General features: G+C 46.7%; 1 protein-coding gene across 4 annotated transcripts in view; it reads right to left on the reverse strand.

Moving 5' to 3' along the window:
• kdm6ba (lysine (K)-specific demethylase 6B, a) overlaps positions 1-20,024 on the reverse strand; it is a 37,262-nt gene extending 17,238 nt beyond the window's left edge. For 2 of the 4 annotated variants that reach the window (XM_084166008.1, XM_084166005.1), the window contains exon 1: positions 8,124-8,785. The gene's annotated coding sequence lies outside the window, so the exon portion shown is untranslated. Of the gene's footprint in view, positions 1-8,123; positions 8,786-19,921 lie in introns of those variants that run through there. The other 2 variants (XM_084166006.1, XM_084166007.1) reach the window with 2 other exon arrangements.
• Positions 20,025-22,348: the final 2,324 nt, after the last annotated feature.

Here is a 22,348-nt window from a genome sequence, read left to right on the forward strand (position 1 = left end):
GTCACAGCACGGGGAACCCCCGGCCACGCCACCAGTGAAAAGGGCTTACCCCAAACTTAACACTTCACCCCGCCCCTCTCTGACGCCACTTACTGTCAGGTGACCGGGGGCGTTGCTAGCGATGATGTGATGTCACAGGGAATTTCTCAGGCCGCGTCATCGATGGGTTGTGAACCGGTGTTACGGTGAAACAGAATGTGAGGTAGGTAGATTGATAGGCAGGTCGGGGTTTTATGGCAAAGAGAGGAATCCCCCAAATACTGTGGGGGGTGGGGCATTTGTTTGTTGCATTTATGTTTCCTTTACACGTGTTCTGTTGGGGTGTTGCCGAACAAGTCGGGGCAATTCCAACTAACTATGTTGAAGTTACCACAGACACACCTCAAAATTACAGTGGACATTACTACGTCATAATGTGTGAATTCCCCCCCCCCCCGGTAGCCCCCACATATCACCTGGGTTACAGTGAAACCCCCATGGCGACAGACATCAAATACCTGTTCCAATCAACGCCTCCGTCATTCTGGTTACTGTGGCTACCGCTCTGGTAGAGGGAGGTAAGGCTAGGGGCATCGCTATGCCAACCGTCGCTAACCATAGCCCCAGTCCAAATCTATAAACAAAAATAACTTCTGTGATATCACGGCAATCACTAGCCAAGTACTAGAAGTCCACTTCCACCAAGCTAAAAGACCCCCCCCCCCCGACTCTAGTACGGGCCATCCCAAACACAGAACTCCCCTGCCAGCCTCATATATTGGTTTGATCCAGAGCCAGACAGACGAGCTCAATTAAAAATAGACAACTGACTATGGTAGAAACCGAAAGAAAGGAGGGAGAGATTTAGACACTAGTCCCTGACAGAGGCCTGGAGATAAGTGAGGAAGTTGATAAGAGAGATGCGAGACGGAGAGAGAGAGAAAGAGACAGAAGCTTCCGGCGTGTCTGGCGGAGGGAGAGAGCGAGGGATGAGGGAGAGACACTGGTCCATTACATAACTGGCCCTAGATAGGGATTGAGTTCTGGAGGAAACACACACACACACCGCCAGGAACAGACAGCCCGACCTGCGTCCATCCTGTTGCCAGGCTCCCAGAGTGTGTGTGCGCGAGCGTTTGTTTGTGTGCGACGCAGGCTAGCTCGTCACCGTCGTGTCCGAGCTTTTCCCACACACACACATACCGGGAGAACACTGATACAGCCAAACACACACAGAACATCCTCCAGCGGGAATAGAGGGTCAGTTCAGGACAGAGCCAACGCTCTCTCTCTCTCTTCCTCCATACTAACTACAGTACAGCACTGTAGCCCAGTCTAGTTCTACCGGTTTGGCCTTCTAATAAATAAACCAAGTGTTCCAACCTCAGAAACACCGCAAACTCACAACCTCTCACCTATTTACCAAGCCTTTAACTGTGACTGTTCCCCCAAAAATCAGGGTAGACAACAAGCTGAAAATAAGGTCCAGTTTGTATGTGCCTATTTAGGCCTGCTAAGTTTAGGACTCAGCCTAGCTTAATGCCCTCTGTTGGATTCAGCTGAAAACCTCTCAGAGAAAGGGCTAAAATATGTTCATATCCCGTTCTTTTGAAGAATCCTGGCTGGAGTCGAACAGAACATGTGCCGTTTCTGAGAGTCACAGCTCGCACTCTGGAGAAGAGCCTTGCCCAACACCCTTCTCTGGATCCTATCCCATGCCTTCTAGTGACAGACATGGTGAAATGTTCTGATATACTCTACTGTACAGAGTTGAAAGTCTAGTGTGGTATTTTGGCAGCCGCTTTGGGCCGTTTGAGAAGATGGAAACAGCAAGAGCTGCTTTATCTAACTGCCATCGCACCTGTGCTTTGGACAACTGTAAGAGTGCGTGTGTGTGTGAGTGAGAGCTCTCTCGCGGTTCAGGACGGTTCACACATACGTGGTGGCACGGGTGTGACGTTTAGAAAAGGAGAAGAGAGAGAAGCTGGTACGAGATCAGACAGGAAGCTGCCGTCAGAGCTTCAGGAAGTAGCTAGGCCTCCCTGACGTGTGTGTGGATGGCTTGAGGAGGGGAGAAGAAGGGGTAGTAGTTTCCTGTGGAACAGAAACGGTGTGTGTGTGAATGAAAGAAGAATGAGTAGCCCAAATATGGGAATGAGAGTAAATGTGTAAATCGAAAACAAATAACAGGGGTTCACTTCTAAAACCTGTGAATCTATGTCAGACATGACGTCGTCCACCTGTCTGACCAAAAGACTAAACGATCTACAACAGATAACAGAAATATATCAGAGAAAGATCATTTAAAATGTTAACTGATGATGAACAAGGCTCAAGGCTGCTTACGCAAAGGCACTTTTTTTTTATTGTTTGTCAGCTAAAAAAGTAAGGGTTGCTGACTGCTGTGTGTTGAGGAAGGTTCTTTCCAGTCAGTCACAAATGTCACTTCTGTGGAAGAGATGCTAATGTCACTTCTGTGAAAGAGATGCTAATGTCACTTCTGTGAAAGAGATTCTGAAGACTTCAGAAGAAGAGGAGGAGTGAAGTTCGCCTGTTCTCGTTTTCCAGAAACAGCGTGCCGTCAAGAGGCAGAAAGAGCCATAACCCATGCCTTCATCTGAGCACTGACACGTGTGTGTGTCAGGTAAGCATGTGAAGCAGTGACTCAATATGGGAATATCTGAGACTGAAAACATTGTTTTGTGACTGTCTAAAAATAGGTTGTGATATTTGTGTCGCTGAAATCTGAATGACCACATGCTTTCATGTGTGTGTGTTCACGTTCACTACAGACAGTTACAACACTTGATCAAAGACACTCTCACTTTCCCCAGTGCAGTCACTTTAAAAATTCCAACCTGCCTTGGGTTTCCCCGAACACAGAGGATCACAACATCTTAGAGAAACAGCACAACACCCTGTTTTCCCTGTATGTGGGGAACAAAATGGGACAGAACACCCCAAACTCCCCCCTCCCCCTCACCCAGTGTCTTCAGTACTAGCCATAGACCTCACTTCCCAGAATCTAGAGCGAGACCGACACAAACAAGTAAGCACCCTGAATAGTCACATTCTGTTAAAGGTCCCCCAAGCGCACACATCCCTGGGTTCCAGTCGCTAGCTGCAGCTAGCGACTGGAACGAGCTGCAAAAAAACACTCAAACTGGACAGTTTTATCTCCATCTCTTCATTCAAAGACTCAATCATGGACACTCTTACTGACAGTTGTGGCTGCTTCACGTGATGTATTGTTGTCTCTACCTTGTTGCCCTTTGTGCGGTTGTCTGTGCCCAATAATGTTTGTACCATGTCTTGTGCTGCCACCATGTTGTTCTGCTGCCATGTTGTGTTGCTACCATGATGTTTTCATGTTGGGATGCTACCTTGCTGTGTTGTCATGTGTTGCTGCCATGCTGTTGTTGTTGTCTTAGGTCTCTCTTTATGTAGTGTTGTGTTGTCTCTTGTTGTGATGTGTGTTTGGTCCTATATTTATATATAAAAATGTAATCCCAGCCCCCGTCCCCGCAGGAGGCCTTTTGCCTTTAGGTAGGCCGTCATTGTAAATAAGAATTTGTTCTTAACTGACTTGCCTAGTTAAATAAAGGTTAAATAAAAAAGAAAAATCGTACCCCCAGAAACACACACCCTAACAGAGCAGAGACTGTTTCCTAGACAACTGTTGCCATGGTATCGGTGGCGTCGTGGTGGATGGTTATTAAGGTAGAGAGAGATATATAAATAGATCGAGAGAAAGATAGAGAAACGACTTTCTCAGTAGAGAGACCTCTTTCTCCACAGTTTCCCATTCCCTAGTACAGATTGGTCTTCATTCCAAGAGCTGAAGGTCTGTGGTCATGTCTCCACTGAACAACAACATTAAGGTCAACCTGACCCTCAACACACTCCCACCCCTATCTGTTTGTGTGTACATAACAGAGAAGAGAACATTAATGATCGTCAACAGACCTCTTGGACTGAACTTTCTCTATCAGAATTAAATGCCAGATGAGGTACAACTACCGTCCAGTCCTGTGTTTATATTAATAGTTGGTCATTACACAGTTCTAGTTATCTGAAGACAGAAAGCACAATGATAATGATGCACATAGACATCTGTGTTTGTTATGACTAGGTGAAAAATCTGTCGATGTGCCCTTGAGCAAGGCACTTAACCCTAATTGCTCCTGTAAGTCGCTCTGGATAAGAGCGTCTGCTAAATGACCAAAAATAATAAAATAATAATAATAATTATGGCGGACTGGACTGGTTGTTCATTTAGCCCAAAGAACACTGGACTGTTCATAGATTGTCCTCGCCACTTTCTCCCGCTCTGTTTTCACTACTTTTCTCTTTCATCCACTCTTTCTCTTTTTCTAATACTAGCCCTCTTAACAATGTGCCTCCCCTGATCTTTCTCGCTAACACTCATTCTTGGCCTCTCGCTCTCTCTTTGCCAGAGTAGTTGGAGTAAAAGTTAACAGGAACACACTACTGGTCAAAAGTTTTAGAACACCTACTCATTCAAGGGTTTCTCTTTATTTTTACGATTTTCTACACTGTAGAATAATAGTGAAGACATCAAAACTATGAAATAACACATATGGAATCATGTAGTAACCAAAAAAGTGTTAAACAAATGAAAAATTAACAACAAAAAATGTTTTCTTCGATTCTTCAAATAGCCACCCGTTGCCTTGAAAGCTTTGCACACTTTTGGCATTCTCTCAACCAGCTTCACCTGGAAAGCTTTTCCAACAGTCTTGAAGGAGTTCCCACATATGCTGAGCACTTGTTGGCTGCTTTTCCTTCACTCTGCGGTCCGACTCATCCCAAACCATCTCAATTGGGTTGAGGTTGGGGGATTTTGGAGGCCAGGTCATCTGATGTAGCACTCAATCACTCTCCTTCTTGGTAAAATAGCCCTTACACAGCCTGGAGGTGTGTTGGGTCATTGTCCTGTTGAAAAACAAATGATAGTCCCACTAAGCCCAAACCAGATGGGATGGCGTATTGCTGCAGAACGCTGTGGTAGCCATGCTGGGTAAGTGTGCCTTGAATTCTAAATAAATCACAGACAGTGTCACCAGCAAAGCACCCCCACACCATAACACCTCCTCCATGTTTTACGGTGGGAAATACACATGCAGAGATCATCCATTCAATCACACCGCGTCTCACAAAGACGACCCCCACGACAGCGGAGTCACTGACCACCTTCCGGAGACACTTGAAACCCTACCTCTTTAAGGAATACCTGGAATAGTATAAAGTAATCCTTCTACCCCCCCCCCCCCTCCCCAACCCCCCCATAAAAAAAAGAAAAAAAGTGGTTGTCCCACTTGCCATCATAAGTTGAATGCACCAATTTGTAAGTCGCTCTGGATAAGAGCGTCTGCTAAATGATGTAAATGTAAATGTAATGATAAATGTAGACTGTCATTTCGCTTTGCTTATTTGAGCTGTTCTTGTCATAATATGGACATGGTCTTTTACCAAATAGGGCTGTCTTCTGTATATCCCCCCTACCTTGTCACAACACAACTGATTGGCTCAGACGCATTAAGAAGGAAAGGAATTCCACAAATTAACTTTTAAGGCAGCACACCAGTTAATTGAAATGCATTCCAGGTGACTACCTCATGAAGCTGGTTGAGAGAATGCCAAGAGTGTACAAAGCTGTCATCAAGGCAAAGGATGGCCATTTGAAGAATCTCAAATATAACATATTTTGATTTGTTTAACACTTTTTTGGTTACTACATGATTCCATATGTGTTATTTATAGTTTTGACATCTTCACTATTATTCTACAATGTAGAAAATCGTAAAAATAAAGAAAAACCCTTGAATGAGTAGGTGTTCTAAAACTTTTGACCGGTAGTGTATATCTCTAGAACTTGTAGACAGAGAAACAAAACGACACACTAAACAGTCTAGTCCCCCTTCCCAACGCTCTAGGGCCACAGCTACAGGTCTCACACTGCTGGATGGAATTCCACACAGAGCTTTACCCCAATGACACCAGGAACCTCCTCTCCACCTACTAGAAACACTAAGATAACTAACACTAGGATAGGTCAACTGAGGTTTTTTGCTCTCCTATCAATACACTTGTTCCTATTCTCAATTCTAAATGGACCCCTAGGCAGATTCCCTGTATCCACTCCTGTATATTCGAAAGGATTGGATATGTGCCCATCTTGATCTTCATCCTTAAGGACTGCCTGTTAATATGTTGGATTGTTATCAAATCTCCTTTTCCAAACATCTAGCAGTGTAAGGGCTCATGTTATTGTTTGCAGCAGGACTAATGTTTCCGCTACACTTCCCTGGTGAAGACATGACACCCTTTGTTTCTGGTAAAACAAGACTTGGTGTGGTCTCTGACAAATAGTGGTTTCATCATCGAGTTAGTTCCCCTCGACTCTGACCCAAGTTACCACACGCACACGCCTAACATGACATGTTTTCTCACGGGCACATTGCAATGAAAGTGGATGCAAAAGTATGTCAGGCAGCCACACACACAAACACCTCCTACATCACTGACATCATTCACTCGCATCCCCTACACACACACACACAAGCTACACCGGTTTCTACAACCAATCTCACACTACACACACACAACCTGTCAACTACAGCTAATACCACCAATCTTCTCAAAACACCATCGGCCAAAACTTTCTTCATCCATCACCTATACTGAGACAGACACGCACTTTCTGTAACACAGTTTATTCCACTTTCATCCGTCTGATTCAGTTACACCATTACATGAGCCTTATCACGTAAATGAAACAGTTGTGCATACAAATGTGGTGTGTGTACAACTTTAACTGTACATGTTCGTCATAGAAGTAGTAGAATGGGCGTGATTGTTCATTCACTCGCATTCAGATCACGGGATAGGACAAAAGGGGGCGGGTGATTCAAGCCAGAGCAAGAAGCAGTTACTAGGCTACTATTCTGCCAAGAAGCCAAAGAGCTGTATGATAGGAGTGATAAGAAGAAGAGCTTTTGTAAGCCGCTTTCTGCCTGTCCTAACTTTACAACTTGATACTTCAAAGAGTCAAACACACCACTCATTAAGTTTCCATTAATCGGAAGTGGACGTTCAAAGGGTTTTACCGACCCCATGCCAGCACACTTCGGTTTATAACGGCCCATAAAATGCATAGGACCGAGTCGAGCTCTCGCATAAACACTTATTTTAGGCTACACTCCTGTCAAACAATTATAGGCTAACTGAGAAAAAGCACAACACTCGCCACCTTTTCCCATGAGTGTTTCAGTTATTTATTCTGGGCCATTTCTCATCTCTGACGGCTCTTCCAGACAGAGGTGTTTTGAGACAAACTCCAAAACCAGACCAAAAACAGTACCCCTCCCCCTTGGACGATGCAAATGACTTCCTTTCAATTCGGCTCTGTGTGTGCGAGGAAGGTCTGACCAGGGGCAATCCATTCACTTTATAAAGCAGCCAGTAAGCCTGCCTACCTCCCTCTGTCCTGCCTGCCCATCCCCACTCAACACTCCCCAGTCAGCCCTTAGCCTAGTAGTCCCACAGACAAAGGCGTGGAGGAGGGGGGAGAGATCCTTACACAAGCAATTTCGCCCCCCTGTTCTCCCTCCACCTATTCCGCTCTCTATCTGTCCCACAAACACATGCGGGATGTTGCTATGTTTCTGAACTGTCCCCCCCCCCCCCAATCGTTCTACTGTCGAAATAAATTCACCAAAACACACGCACAACCCTAAATTATCAATATATTAATATAAATTAGAAAGAGAATAGACTTGTTCTAATTGACACATTCAACCTATTATGTAGGCTGTATGACATGGCATATGAGCTATTATGGGAATTACAATAAGCGACATATTCCCCATCTAATCATTGAGACAGACGCTCAAGAATTAACAAGGCTACGTAAGCAAACAAGTCTTCCGGTTTCATCGAGAACTAATTTAACTGTTGCTACGCTGTAGCCTAACCACTCATAGAGTATCAGCTCCACCACTGTCCACAAATGTCACTATCTAAAGGCGCTTTCTCGTTATCAACACGAGCAAACAAACAGAGGAGAAAACAATTAAAATACCACGTAGACATTTACAGAAGAATAAAGTCTGACGACTTACCTTTGTCGAAAATAACTAAAAACTCGTCCAATATCTCAAGAACTGCCAACGGCTATGTCTCTAGTGTGGACACAGCGCGACGCGAGATACAAAGTACATTTTTTACATTCCATTCGAATAGTACTGTGACAAAAAGTAACCAGCTCGAACAGTGTTACACCGAACAAAGTAGTAATCAAGGTATTCACGTACAGTCGTCAAGAGTAGGCCTAGTGGAAATCGCTGAGAATATTCCCCAAAAAAACGAGGACGTTTTCTTCGCAGGCTATCAGTGTAGTGAATTTTGCTGAGTTTCCTGAATCCAGGCAGTAGCTGGTTGGAGCTGAATGTATCCGCAAGTTTCTCTCTGTGCAGCTAAATTCCAGCTACTCAGACAACTGACCCAGCCGGCAGAATGTTGCAGCGTTTACTTTCTCACTCGCTTCCTTTCAAAGCTCTCATAAACTTGTATCAATTGACGCTCAACTAATGTCTCTGTCTGGCTTTGAAATTCTTCTCGTTTCAGTCAACGAGCGAGATCAGCTTTTTATTATTCAGTTTGTTTTCTCCCTGCCTTCTCTCTTTTTACAGTCCTTGTCTCGTTCTTGCTCTCTCCCGACATAAGCCAGTGGGATCGGGTTGCGCTGACTGAGCCGAGCTCTGTTTTAAAGGGACAAGCCTCTTGGCTCCGTGCGCAACCTATGATGCTATCCGTACAGAGGCACACACCAGCTCACTGGCTGCTTCTTCCACACATACACGCCCCCCCCCTGCTCCGTTCGTCCGCTCGCTGACGTCACCGTACGTCCCCGGAATTCCCTGACAAAGCAAACTGGCACCGGATAACGACCGACTCTAGCTCCGCCCCCGACTACCGGAGCGTGTTCCTCAGCCTTTGCCTCCGTGCTTTTTTTTTTTAAGGTGGGCTCGCCTCGTGACTGACCTACCGGTTGATCACCCGGACAGCGTTTCCGTCTGAATGCCTATTTTTGGACAAAGTACTATCCTGACGCCATAGCTATGATCTTCCATAGTCTACTTATTCTCTAATAATGACTAAGGGAGGGAAAGCCATTATAGTACTATAATCTTAAATGATCCCATGTTGGTCTAATGGCAGTAATATGATCTATAATTGATATACTGTCTCAATAGAATATAATAGAAAAATAGAATAATAAAAACGTATTTTGAACTGACTAAACCAGTTATAACCATTTATAACCAGTTATAAAGTATTTATAACATCAATAATATTGATGATTACTGATATTGATTCATATTGATAAGTCAATGTATTTTCTCTACCATAACATCGATATAGACTCTCATGGAGTTTCTTTCCAATAATTCTGTAACAGGTTTCTGGCTCTTTGGGGACGGAGATGGTTGGGCGCTCCAAACCCCCAGCAATCACCAACATGGGTACTATAATAATGCCAAACACATGCTCGGTTATTACAGGCAGCATGTGACACACACACACACACACACACACACACACACACACACACACACACACACACACACACACACACACACACACACACACACACACACACACACACACCAGTATATTTAGATCCACCACATCAGCAGGATAGGAGTATGTCAACAAAAGCAAGGACACACCCACCCACCCAAGATGAGAGTTTGATGCTGAACTGACAGTTCCCATTACTGGCAGTAAATTACATCGTGACCTCACAAGGAGATGTCCTCGGCACAATGAACATACCAGGTGTCTTTCCTCCTCCCCAGACAACACACACACACAGAAAACATACAGTACCACAGTAGAGAAAGGCTTAGACATACAGTGCATTCTGAAAGTATTCAGACCCCTTGACTTTTTCCAAATTCTGTTACGTTACAGCCTTATTCTAAAATTAATTAAATTGTTTTTTTCCCTCATCAATCTACACACAATACCCCATAATGACAAAGCAAAAACAGGTTTTTAGAAATGTTTGCAAATGTATTAAAAATAAAAAACGGAAATATCACATTTACATACAGTGGTGTGAAAAAGTGTTTGCCCCCTTCCTGATTTCTTATTTGTTTGCATGTTTGTCACACTTTTAAATGTTTCAGATCATCAAACAAATTTAAATATTAGTAAAAGATAACACAAGTAAACACAAAATGCAGTTTGGAAATGAAGGTTGTTATTATTAAGGGAAAACAAAATCCAAACCCACATGGCCCTGTGTGAAAAAGTTCCCCCTACAACCTAATAACTGGTTGGGCCACCCTTAGCAGCAACAACTGCAATCAAGTGTTTGCGATAACTTGCAATGAGTCTTTTACAGCGCTGTGGAGGAATTTTGGCCCACTCATCTTTGCAGAATTGTTGTAATTCAGCCACATTGGAGGGTTTTGGAGCATGAACTGCCTTTTTAAGGTCATGCCACAGCATCCCAATAGGATTCAGGTCAGGACTTTGACTAGGCCACTCCAAAGTCTTCATTTTGTTTTTCTTCAGCCATTCAGAGGTGGACTTGCTGGTGTGTTTTGGATCATTGTCCTGCTGCAGAACCCAAGTTCGCTTCAGCTTGAGGTCACGAACAGATGGCCTGACATTCTCCTTCAGGATTTTTTGGTAGACAGCAGAATTCATTGTTCCATTTATCACAGCAAGTCTTCCAGGTCCTGAAGCAGCAAAACAGGCCCAGACCATCACACTACCACCACCATATTTTACTGTTGGTATGATGTTCTTTTTCTGAAATGCAGTGTTACTTTTACGCCAGATGTAATGGGACACACACCTTCCAAAAAGTTCAACTTTTGTCTCGTCAGTCCACAGAGTATTTTCCCAAAGGTCTTGGGGATCATCAAGATGTTTTCTGGCAAAAATGAGACCAGCCTTAATGTTATTTTTGCTCAGCAGTGGTTTTCGTCTTGGAACTCTGCCATGCAGGCCATTTTTGCCCAGTCTCTTTCTTATGGTGGAGTCATGGACACTGACCTTAACTGAGGCAAGTGAGGCCTGCAGCTCTTTGGATGTTGTTGTGGGTTTTTTTGTGACCTCTTGGATGAGTCGTCGCTGCGCTCTTGGGGTAATTTTGGTCGGCCGACCACTCCTGGGAAGGTTCACCACTGTTCCATGTTTTCGCCATTTGTGGATAATGGCTCTCACTGTGGTTAGCTGGAGTCCCAAAGCTTTAAAAATGGCTTCATAACCTTTTCCAGACTGATGGATCTCAATTACTTTCTTTCTCATTTGTTCCTGAATTTCTTTGGATCTCGGCATGATGTCTAGCTTTTGAGGATCTTTTGGTCTACTTCACTTTGTCAGGCAGGTCCTATTTAAGTGATTCCTTGATTGAGAACAGGTGTGGCAGTAATCAGGCCTGGGCGTGGCTAGAGGAATTGAACTCAGGTGTGATAAACCACAGTTGGGTTGTGTTATAACAGGGAGGGCAAACACTTTTTCACACAGGGCCATGTAGGTTTGGATTTTGTTTTCCCTTAATAATAACAACCTTCATTTCAAAACTGCATTTTGTGTTTACTTGTGTTATCTTTTACTAATATTAACATTTAACATTTAAGTGTGACAAACATGCAAACAAATAAGAAATCAACATGCAAACAAATAATAAATCAGGAAGGGGGCAAACACTTTTTCACACCACTGTAAGAAAAATGTGGAAAAGGTCTAGGGGTCTGAATACTTTCCAAATGCACTGTATGCTATTCACAGGCAATCATGATGTGAGAATGAATGTTCATTCAATGCTGTGTACTGTATGACTGTCTGAAATCAAAAGTTAATAGTAGAATGAGGTCTATGTCAAAGTGAGTGTGTGTTTGAATGCAAGTGCTGTAATGACGTGTCAAAGACAAATGGATTGAGTGTGTGTTCAGAGCAATGCATTAGAGAGATAAATTGCTTAGTGTATTCACTGTTCATTATCTACGATCCTAGGCATGTGTCTTTGAGTGAGTTACAAACTACACAGCTATCAGTCATCAATGTACTCCATACTTGGGAGGCTGTGTGTGTGTCATGTGGGGTTACGGGCTGAAGCAGTGTGTCAAATCAAAAATCGAATAAAATAAAATGTTATTGGTCGCGTACACATATTTTGCAGATGTTATGCAGTGAAATGTTTCTAGTTCCAAACAATGCAAAACAATACACACAAATCCCAATAAATCTAAAGAAAGAAAATAAGAAATATCATAACGCGCAATGTCAGAGTCAAGAATATATAAATCCAGTATATGTACTGTATGTGACGGTGTGTATAGACATTGTGGTACAAACACACACACACACACACACACACACACACACACACACACACACACACACACACACACACACACACACTTAAGCAGCTGCTCCCCCCCACTACACACATAGTACAGTATTGTATACAGTATGTATATGTGAAGTAGTGTGTATGTCTCCCTGTTGAATAGTAGAATCCCCCTTCCTCTTCCACGGCAGCGGGGTCAGACAGGGGACTGCAGGGGGTCCTTCAGGATGTGTGTGTGTGTGTGTGTGTGTGTGTATATATGTGTGTGTACAGTATATATGTGTGTGTTGTGTGTGTGTGTGTATGTAGAGGGTAATTACAGTGACTGGGCCTACTGTAATGAGAGGGGAGGGAGTGAGAGAGGACTGCAGGGAGAGGGAAGTCGAGTTCAGTTCTCACACTGCAGATATATATAGCATCCCTCTCATGGGTACAAGCCCAAAATATTCTTGTCATTCCTATTTCACACAGACACATCATCTGTATACAGAACGCGTTCACACACACACACACACACACACACACACACACACACACACACACACACACACACACACACACACACACACACACACACACAATACATTATATAACATTCATTTCATGTGACTTATCAAGTTAATTACGTTTTTTGTTGCATCACATGTACAGTGCCTTCAGAAAGTATTCATACCCCTTGACTTATTCCACATTTTGTTGTGTTACAGCCTGAATTCCAAATATATTAAATATATTTATTTATTTTTTAAAAGTGAAAACACGTTTTTAGAAATTTTTGCAACTTTATTGAAAATGAAATACAGAAATATCTAATTTACATAAATATTCACACCCCTGAGTCAATACTTTGTAGAAGCACCTTTGGCAGTGATTACAGCTGTGAGTCTTTCTGGGTAAGTCTCTAAGAGCTTTCCACACCTGGATTGTGAAACTTTGCCCATTATTCTTTTAAAAATTCTTCAAGTTCTGTCAAATTAGTTGTTGATCATTGCTAGACAACCATTTTCAGGTCTTGCCATAGATTTTCAAGTAGATTTAAGTCAAAACTGTAACACGGCCACTCAGGAACATTCACTGTCTTCTTGGTAAGCAACTCCAGTTTAGATTTGGCCTTGTGTTTTAGGCTATTGTCCTGCTGAAAGGTGAAATAATCTCTGAGTGTCTGTTGGAAAGCAGACTGAACCAACTTTTCCTCTTGGATTTGAGCTCCATTCCGTTTCTCCCCAGTACTTAACAATTACAAGCATACCCATAATATGATGAAGCCACCATTATGCTTGAAAATAATATGGAGAGTGGTACTCAGTAATGTGTTGTATTGGATTTGCCCCAAACATAACACTTTGTATTCATGACAAAATTATTATTACTTTAGTGCATTATTACTTTAGTGCCTTGTTGCAAACAGGATGCATATTTGGAATATTTTATATTCTGTACAGGCTTCCTTCTTTTCACTCTGTCAATTAGGTTAGTATTGTGGAGTAACTACAATGTTGTTGATCCATCCTCAGTTTTCTCCTATCACAGCCATTAAACTCTGTAACTGTTTTAAAGTCACCATTTTCCTCATTGTGAAATCCCTGAGCGGTTTCCTTCCTCTCCGGCAACTGAGTTAGGAAGGACACCTGTATCTTTGTAGTGACCGGGTGTACTGATGCACCATCCAAAGTGTAATTCATAACTTCACCATGCTCAATGGATATTCAATGTCTGCTTCTTTTTTTTACCCATCTACCAATAGGTGCCCTTCTTTGAGAGGCATTGGAAAACCTCCCTGTTCTTTGTGGTTGAACCTGTGTTTGAAATTCACTGCTCGACTGAGGGACCTTACAGATAATTGTATGTGTGGGGTACAGAGATGAGGTAGTCATTCAAAAATCATGTTCAACTGTAAGGGTTGGGGTGAGGTGTGACCAAGGTGCGGTGCAGGATATACAGTAGGCAGTAGGCAGAGATGGTGAAACAAGGATCTTTATTGGTGGTCCCGAAGCCAAAATACAAAATAACGGACTTATCACGATAAAAGAAAGGTGGAGCAAACAAGTCTCCAAAAACCGTCTGACAGCCAAAATACGAAATACTACCTAAGACTGAAACAAATAACAAAACAGGGAGAACACTTCTCAAGTACCTGTACATAGGTCTCCGATCAGACACTGAGTAGTACTGCTGGACATAGAGAAACTAGCAGAGAAAACTGAGCAAGGGAACACAGGGAAGTGAGGGCATAAATACACAGGTGAACAGATAGACACAGGTGACACCAATAGGATGATGATTAGTCCCGACTGCGAGTGAGGAGGTGCCTAAGGTTGTCGGAAGATGACACCTAATGGGTCGCTCCGGAACTGCGACCCCCTCCTGTAACAGTGCCCCCCCCCCCCCCCCCCCCCGACGAACGGCCCCAGCCATTCACCTCAGCGCCTCCGGGTGGAGGCGACGGAATGTTGTTATCAGCCCTGGGTCCAGAATGTCCCTCCTGGGCACCCAGGACCGCTCCTCCGGCCCATAACGCTCCCAGTCCACCAGAAATTGGAGACCCCTCCCCATCCGCCGGCAGTCCAGGATCCGGTCCACAGTAAAAGCCGGCTGCCCTCCGACGAGGCGCTGTGGGGGAACAGGACGAGGAGGGGGAGCCAGGGGACAGGTGTCGACGGGCTTGAGGAGGGACACATGGAATGTGGGATGCACCTGCATGGTGGGGGGAAGTTGCAGGCGGTAGGCCACTGGGTTGACTCGCCGGACCACTCTGAATGGCCCAACGAACCGGGGGGACAGCTTCCTGGACTCCACGCGGAGGGGAAGATCCCGCATGGAGAGCCACACCCTCTGTCCCAGGTGAAAGACCGGGGCCGGGCAACGCCTGCGGTTGGCCTGATGTTGAGACCTGACCGAGGCCCACTTAAGCGCCGCCCGTACCTGCCTCCAGGTGCGGCGACAGCGACTGATGTGAGCCTGGACCTACGGGACCGCCGCCTCCTCCTCTTGCTCGTGGAATAGGGGGGGGGTTGGTACCTGTATTGGCACTGGAATGGGGACAGGACGGTGGACGAGCAGAGAAGGGTGTTGTGGGCGTACTCCGCCCACGCCAGTCACTGACTCCACGTAGCTGGGTTGCTGGAGGCGTAGCACCTCATAAATCCTGGTTGACGCGCTCCGTCTGCCTGTTCGACTGGGGATGGAAGCCGGAAGACAAGCTGACAGAGGCGCCGAGGCAGGTGGCGAACACCTTCCAGAACCTGGAGGCGAACTGAGGGCCCCGATCCGACACCACATCTTGGGGAAGGCCATGGACCCGGAAAACGTGCTGCACCACCAACTTAACCGTCTCCCTGGCCGACTGGAGTTTGGGAAGGGGAATGAAGTGGGCAGCCTTTGAGAACCGGTCCACAACAACCAGGATGACTGTGTATCCATCAGAGGGGGGTAGGGCGGAAATGAAATCCAGCAAGATGTGGGACCAGGGGCGCTTGGGGATAGGCAGGGGTCGTGAGCTCTGACGTGAGCTCACGAGCGCGTATCCCCCTCAGCAGATGGCCACCAGAACCTCCTACGCAGGAACTCCAACGTCCTGGTGCCCCCCGGATGGCTGGTGAGGTCGGACACGTGCGCCCACTGAAGCAGTCGCGAGCGCGCAGCCTTGGGTACGTACATCCTCCCCGATGGACCTCTGCCCAGATCAGGCTCCCGCCGTAGCGCTGCTCTGACCACCCTATCAATTCCCCACGAAACTGGGGCAGCAATCAGGGCGTTGGGGACAATGGGGTCATCCCTCTCCACCAGGTCCACGGGGTCGAACTGCCGGGAGAGCGCGTCAGGCTTGGTGTTCTTCGACCCCGGACGGTATGCGATGGTGAATCAGAACCTGGTGAAGAACAACGCCCACCTGGCCTGGCGCGAGTTGAGCCTCTTGGCCCCCTGAATGTAGGCTAAGTTCTTGTGGTCAGTCCATATGACGAATGGATGGGCGGCCCCCTCTAGCCAATGCCTCCACTCCCCCAGGGCGAGCTTGACCGCTAGCAGCTCACAGTTCCCCACATCGCCGGGGACAGCCGACGGGAGAAAAACGCGCAGGGGTGAGTCTTACCGTCCGTGAGTAACTGCTGGGACAGGATTGCTCCCACCCCAACGTCTGAAGCATCCACCTCCACAATGAATGGCAGGGACGGATCAGGTTGCCTGAGGACCGGGGCCGATGTAAAGCACCGCTTAAGCGCATCAAATGCGTTCCCTGCTTCCGTGGTCCAGGCAAAGGAGCGTACGCTCGTCTGGGTGAGGGCTGTCAGGGGAGCGGCTAGGGAGCTAAAATTGCGAATAAATAGCCTATAAAAATTTGTGAACCCTAAAAACCATTGTAGTTGCTTGAAGGATGAGGGCTGGGGCCAATCCAGTACTGTGCTGACCTTGGCTGGGTCCATCCGTAGGTCCCACTGGGTGACGATGAACCCCAGGAAGGAGACTGTCTCTGTGTGGAACACACACTTCTCCGCCTTGACGTAGTGCTGGTAACGGAGAAGGCATTGGAGGACCTGCCGAACGTGCTGCTGGTTTTCACTCATGTCCTTCGAAAATATTAGGATGTCATCCAATACACAAAGACGCTGTAGTCGAGGAGGTCCCAGAGCACGTCATTGACCAACGCCTGGAACAACGCAGGCGCGTTGGCTAGACCGAACGGCATGACTTGGTACTCGTGTGTTAAAAGCAGTCTTCCACTCGTGCCTCTCCCGAATCATCACCAGGTTGTAGGCATTACGTAAGTCCAGCTTGGTGAAGACCCGGGCACCCTGCAATGACTAGAATGCCGTCGTCATCAGGGGGAGTGGGTAGCGGTTCTTAATCAATGCACGTCCGCTGCCCACCGTCCTTTTTCCCCACGAAGAAGCCCGCGCCCGCGGGTGAGGTAGCGGGACGGATGTGACCCTCAACGAGTGCCTCGTTGATATACTCCCTCATGGCCAGCGTCTCCGGCCAGGACAAGAAAAACAATCGCCCTCGTGTGGGCATGGCACCCGGCAGGAGATCGATAGCGCAGTCGTATGGCCTGTGAGGAGGTAGGCCCTTGGCACGCCTCTTACTAAACACCTCCCCCAGATCCCAATACTCCCGGGGAACGCCTGCCAGGTCTGGGCGATGACGGAGTCTGTAGCCGCCGTCCTCCTGGTGGCAACCGCCGCTAGGGCCGTATACGGTTTGGAGTGCTGGACCTGGGGAAGAGGTGAGGACTGGTAGGTGGTCTGGGACGGTGGTTTGGGCTGATGAGTGGTCGGTGGAGACCGGAACAGGGCGGGGGCAGAGCCTCCCTCCAGGATGAGCCACCCCATGGACCAGTCTATCCGGGGTTTGTGGGCGACCAGCCAGGGTTGCCCGAGAACGAGGGGACACTCCGGAGAGTCCATAATGAAAAACTGGATATCCTCCCATAGCCCCCCCGCCACCCAGACACGCACAGGGACAGTGCGCCGGGTGATGAATCCCAACCCCAACGGACGGCCGTCCAGGCCCATGACTGGAACCGGCTCGGAGAGGGAGAGTAACAGAACGCTCCACCCTTGGGCCAGCCCCGCGTCCCCAGAATCCACCAGTGCATGCGCCTGACTCGCAGTGCGTGCCCACTGAACCCTGACGGGGAGAAAAGTCTGTGAGTCTCTGGAGTTGGGGATTCGGTTCCAGCTCGCTAGCACCCCTCCCGATACTAGCGAGCAACCCAAGAGGTGTCGAACACCTTGCGTAGCTCCCGGGTGAATTGGTATGAGTCGGAGCACGCCGGAGTTTGGCTCTCCCACTCCACGGTAGCCCAGGAAAGGGCCAGACCCGTCAACAGAGTGATGATGTAGGCCACCCGGACCTGCTCCGTCGGGAAGGAGGAGGGTTGTAGGCTGAATACCAGGGAACACTGGGTGAGGAATTCCCTGCAGCCCTCTGGATGTCCGTCATACCTCTCCGGAGGCGGTAGGCGGGGTTCCCGCGATGTCGCAGGCGAGACTGGAGACGCTGCTGCCGCAGCTTCCACTCCGCCGGCTGCCGGGGCTGGTTGTGTGTCCACCCAGCTCTGCACGGCGACCGTCAGCTGGCGGAGATTCTCGGTGATCTGCTGCAGGCTGTGGTCGTGTTGGTTCAGCATAGCTCCCTGTGTTGCCAATGCGCTCCGATACTGTGCTGCCTCATCTGGATCCATATTGGCTCAGTTTTCTGTAAGGGTTGGGGTGAGGTGTGAACCAGGTGCGGTGCAGGATATACAGTAGGCAGTAGGCAGAGATGGTGAAACAAGGATCTTTAATGGTGGTCCCGAAGCCAAAATACAAAATAACAGAATTATCACGATAAAAGAAAGGCGGAGCAAATAAATCTCCAAAAGCCAAAATACGAAATACTACCTAAGACTGAAACAAATAACAAAACAGGGAGAACACTTCTCAAGTACCTGTACATAGGTCTCCGATCAGACACTGAGTAGTACTGCTGGACATAGAGAAACTAGCAGAGAAAACTGAGCAAGGGAACACAGGGAAGGGAGGGCATAAATACACAGGTGAACAGATAGACACAGGTGACACCAATAGGATGATGATTAGTCCCGACTGTGAGTGAGGAGGTGCCTAAGGTTGTCGGAGGATGACACCTAATGGGTCGTTCCGGAACTGCGACCCCCCTCCTGTAACATTAAACACTATTATTGCACACAGAGTGAGTCCATGCAACTTATGTGACTTGTTAAGCAAATGTTTACTCCTGAACTTATTTAGACTTGTCATAACAAAGGGGTTGAATACTTATTGACTCTAGACATTTCAGCTTTTTAGATTTTTAATTAATTAGTAAAAGAAATTGAGAAACATAATTCCACTTTGACATTATGGGGTATTGTGTGTAGGCCAGTGACAAAATATCTGCATTTAATCCATTTTAAATTCAGGCTGTAACACAACAAAATGTAGAAAAAGCAGTATCAAGCAGTAAGTGTGAGTAGCAGAGTCGTAGAGAGGGGGAGTGTGTGTGTGTGTGTGAATGAGTGTGTGTGTGTGTGTGGGGTGTGTGTGTGTGTGGGGTGTGTGTGCACGTGTGTGTGGTAACAGTAGGAGGGTGTGTCACTGGTACAGGCAGTGCCTCTCAGCCTCCTCTCTGTGGGACTGTGTGGACAGAGAAACCGACAGACGTGTGTGTAAATCCTTAGAGTTATGCTCACACTCATTCTTGACTCAGACCATGCCACTACAAGTCCAGCAAGTCTTACTCACCACACACACACACACACACACATACACACACACACTCACAGTGACACATCGTTACACATAGTTCATAACCGTCACCCTCCTCACAAATGACTCTTTGTGGTCTCTCTCTCTCTCGCGCTCTCTGTTGGTTTCTCTCACTCTCCATAGAAGACCAGCCTCCCTCTGTTCTCATTCTAAAATCTTGTCTTCCTGTTCCTCTACTTTCCTAGACTCTATCTCGCTCCCTTCTTCCCTGGGCACATATATTTCTGTGTATATGTGTAACAGACATAGTGAAGTGAAACCCAAAAGAGTGGTTGAGTCTTACCTGTATGACACGTATTCAATCTGGTCAGTGGCAGGGATGTTGGAGTTTCAGTTGACCACCATATTACCACATCTCAGTCGCTCTCTCTTCCTGTCTGCACCTCCTGAAAATACATGGTCGACAACATGGTCAGTCTGGGCTTGGGGTCAAAACGCGGTCAACATTTTAGTAAGCGGTTACAACATGATGGGAATGCCATTCTATGGTGGAATGGTTACACAATCAACATTGTAGTTTAGGGTTCAAAACACAGTCGACATTTCAGACCAGGGTTCAATACACAGTTGACATGTCAGACATTTGAGTCAACATTTTAGTCTGTGAGCAAAACATGGTTAACTTGTCACTCTGTGGTTCATAAAGCTACAGTCTGAATCAGGCTAAACATGAGGCCCTGCCTTGGCTGGTGCTGTGGCCATCTGTGAGTGTGTGTGTGTGTGTGTGTGTGTGTGTGTGTGTGTGTGTGCCGCCTGTTCCTGAGTGACTCACAGTGTTACTGCAGGGTCATGTGATCAAGAACAGGTGGCACTCTGGTACACCTCCTACCCCCTACACACACACGCATGTGCGCGCGCACAGACACACACACACACACACACACACACAGATGCCGGTTTGCATGCCCTTTTTGACATGAGGTTGTGGTTTACATCGAGTGCAGTCAACCTAAATGTCATGTACCCTACCACCTCCTACTCCCTACTTTCAACTCTTCACCCCTCCTCCCATCTGTCCTCCTCCCTCTCCTCCTCTCTTCTCCACCTCTCCTCCTCCTTTTTCACCCTCACCACTTACCTAAACAGATAACCTCTCTCTCTTTCCCTCCCTCCCTCTCTCCCTTTCTTGTTCTCTCTCACTCGCTCTCTCTATCTATCTTCCAGGCTCATGAAAAACACACACACACACACACATTACTGTTTCATACATATACCTAAATACATTACATAAACACACACTACACTCTATAAGAGTTTTACCATATACTTATAGCTCAAGGCATGCTTTTACATGTACTTCTATAAAACACAGGTCCTGACAGTTGTGTCAATAATTGGCATGTTTACATTCATCTGCCCCTGGCAGTCAAGTGGACTAGCAGTTAAGGCACTTGACCTTTCACATATAGGGGTCAGAGGTCAGGGGTCATAGGCCTTACTCCCTGGAAGGCCACAGCTGGTGTGTAGGGCCCTCAGAGGACCCTACAGTAAAGGTGGGATACTAATAATATGCGGAAGAGGTAGGAAAATGTTTGTAAGAGATTGAGCATTTCCACCTTAAAACAGGATGGATTAATCTGTATAGTATATGTATCTGTTACTTCTGCGTGACTGCTTACTTTTTAGCTTAGTTAGCAGTGAAAATATACTTAGTTGGACATGACATTATGTTTGAATAGACACTAAAACCGAACGGTTTCAAGTATGTTGCATTCATATCACCCGTATCAGTGTAGCCTTAGGTGATTTTATGCTTGTAATAAATGTCAATCCTGACCCCAGATCAGCCCAGAGTGAGATGTGTGGGAGGGATAGGGTTGATTCTGAGAGTTCATCAGAGATCAGATGATAAGTAACATGTGTCTACTACAGTATCTGTGTCTGTAAAAGGTTAATCCGTGGGAGGAACAATAACCAGCCCAGCAGAGAGATACATTGAAGAAAGGAGAGGAGGATGGAGGAGTAGGGAAAGAGGGAGGGAGGAGGAGGGAGAGAGGGAGGGAGGGAGGGTGGGAGGGAGGGAGGGAGGAGGAGGAGGGAAAGAGGGAGGGAGGGAGGAGGAGGAGGGAAAGAGGGATGGAGGGAAGGAGGAGGAGGGAAAGAGGGATGGAGGAGGAGGAGGAGGAGGAGGAGGGAGGGAGGGAGGGAGGGAGGGAGGGAGGGAGGGAGGGAGGGAGGGAGGGGAGAGAGATGGAGATAAAGAGAAGAAAGAAAGAGTGAAGCAGGGGGAGAGAGGCAAGGAGGGGGAGAGAGGCAAGGAGGGGGAGAGAGGCAAGGAGGGTGAGAGAGGCAAGGAGGGGGAGAGGGAGAAAAAAGAGAAGAGAGGGAATGAGGAGGAGTGAAAACAACCCCAGTCAACTATCCAAAAGATGAATAAGGTGGGAAAATAAACTGGGTGGCGAGATTCTTCAAGTCTTCAAGAGAAACAGATAACAAGAAAATAAAAAAAAGGAATGGAGAGTATCACAGTTTCTGAGAAAGAGGAAGAGAAAGAGATTAAAGAATGGAAAGTGAGAGACAAAATAAACTAAAGAAAGTAGCAGAAAGAGAGAACTAGAGGGGGGAGAGGAGAGAGTGAAGGAGGGAGGCCAAGGTCGTGAAAGGGGCAAGACAGTGTTGCTCTCGTGACAGCAGGGCTGCATGTGACTTAGCTCAAGTCAAGGTCTGCATTGTGCCAGCCCTACACTATTGTACTAATATCTGCCCTATT

This window comes from Coregonus lavaretus, assembly GCF_964263955.1.
Source record: "Coregonus lavaretus genome assembly, chromosome: 7".
NCBI lineage: Eukaryota > Metazoa > Chordata > Actinopteri > Salmoniformes > Salmonidae > Coregonus > Coregonus lavaretus.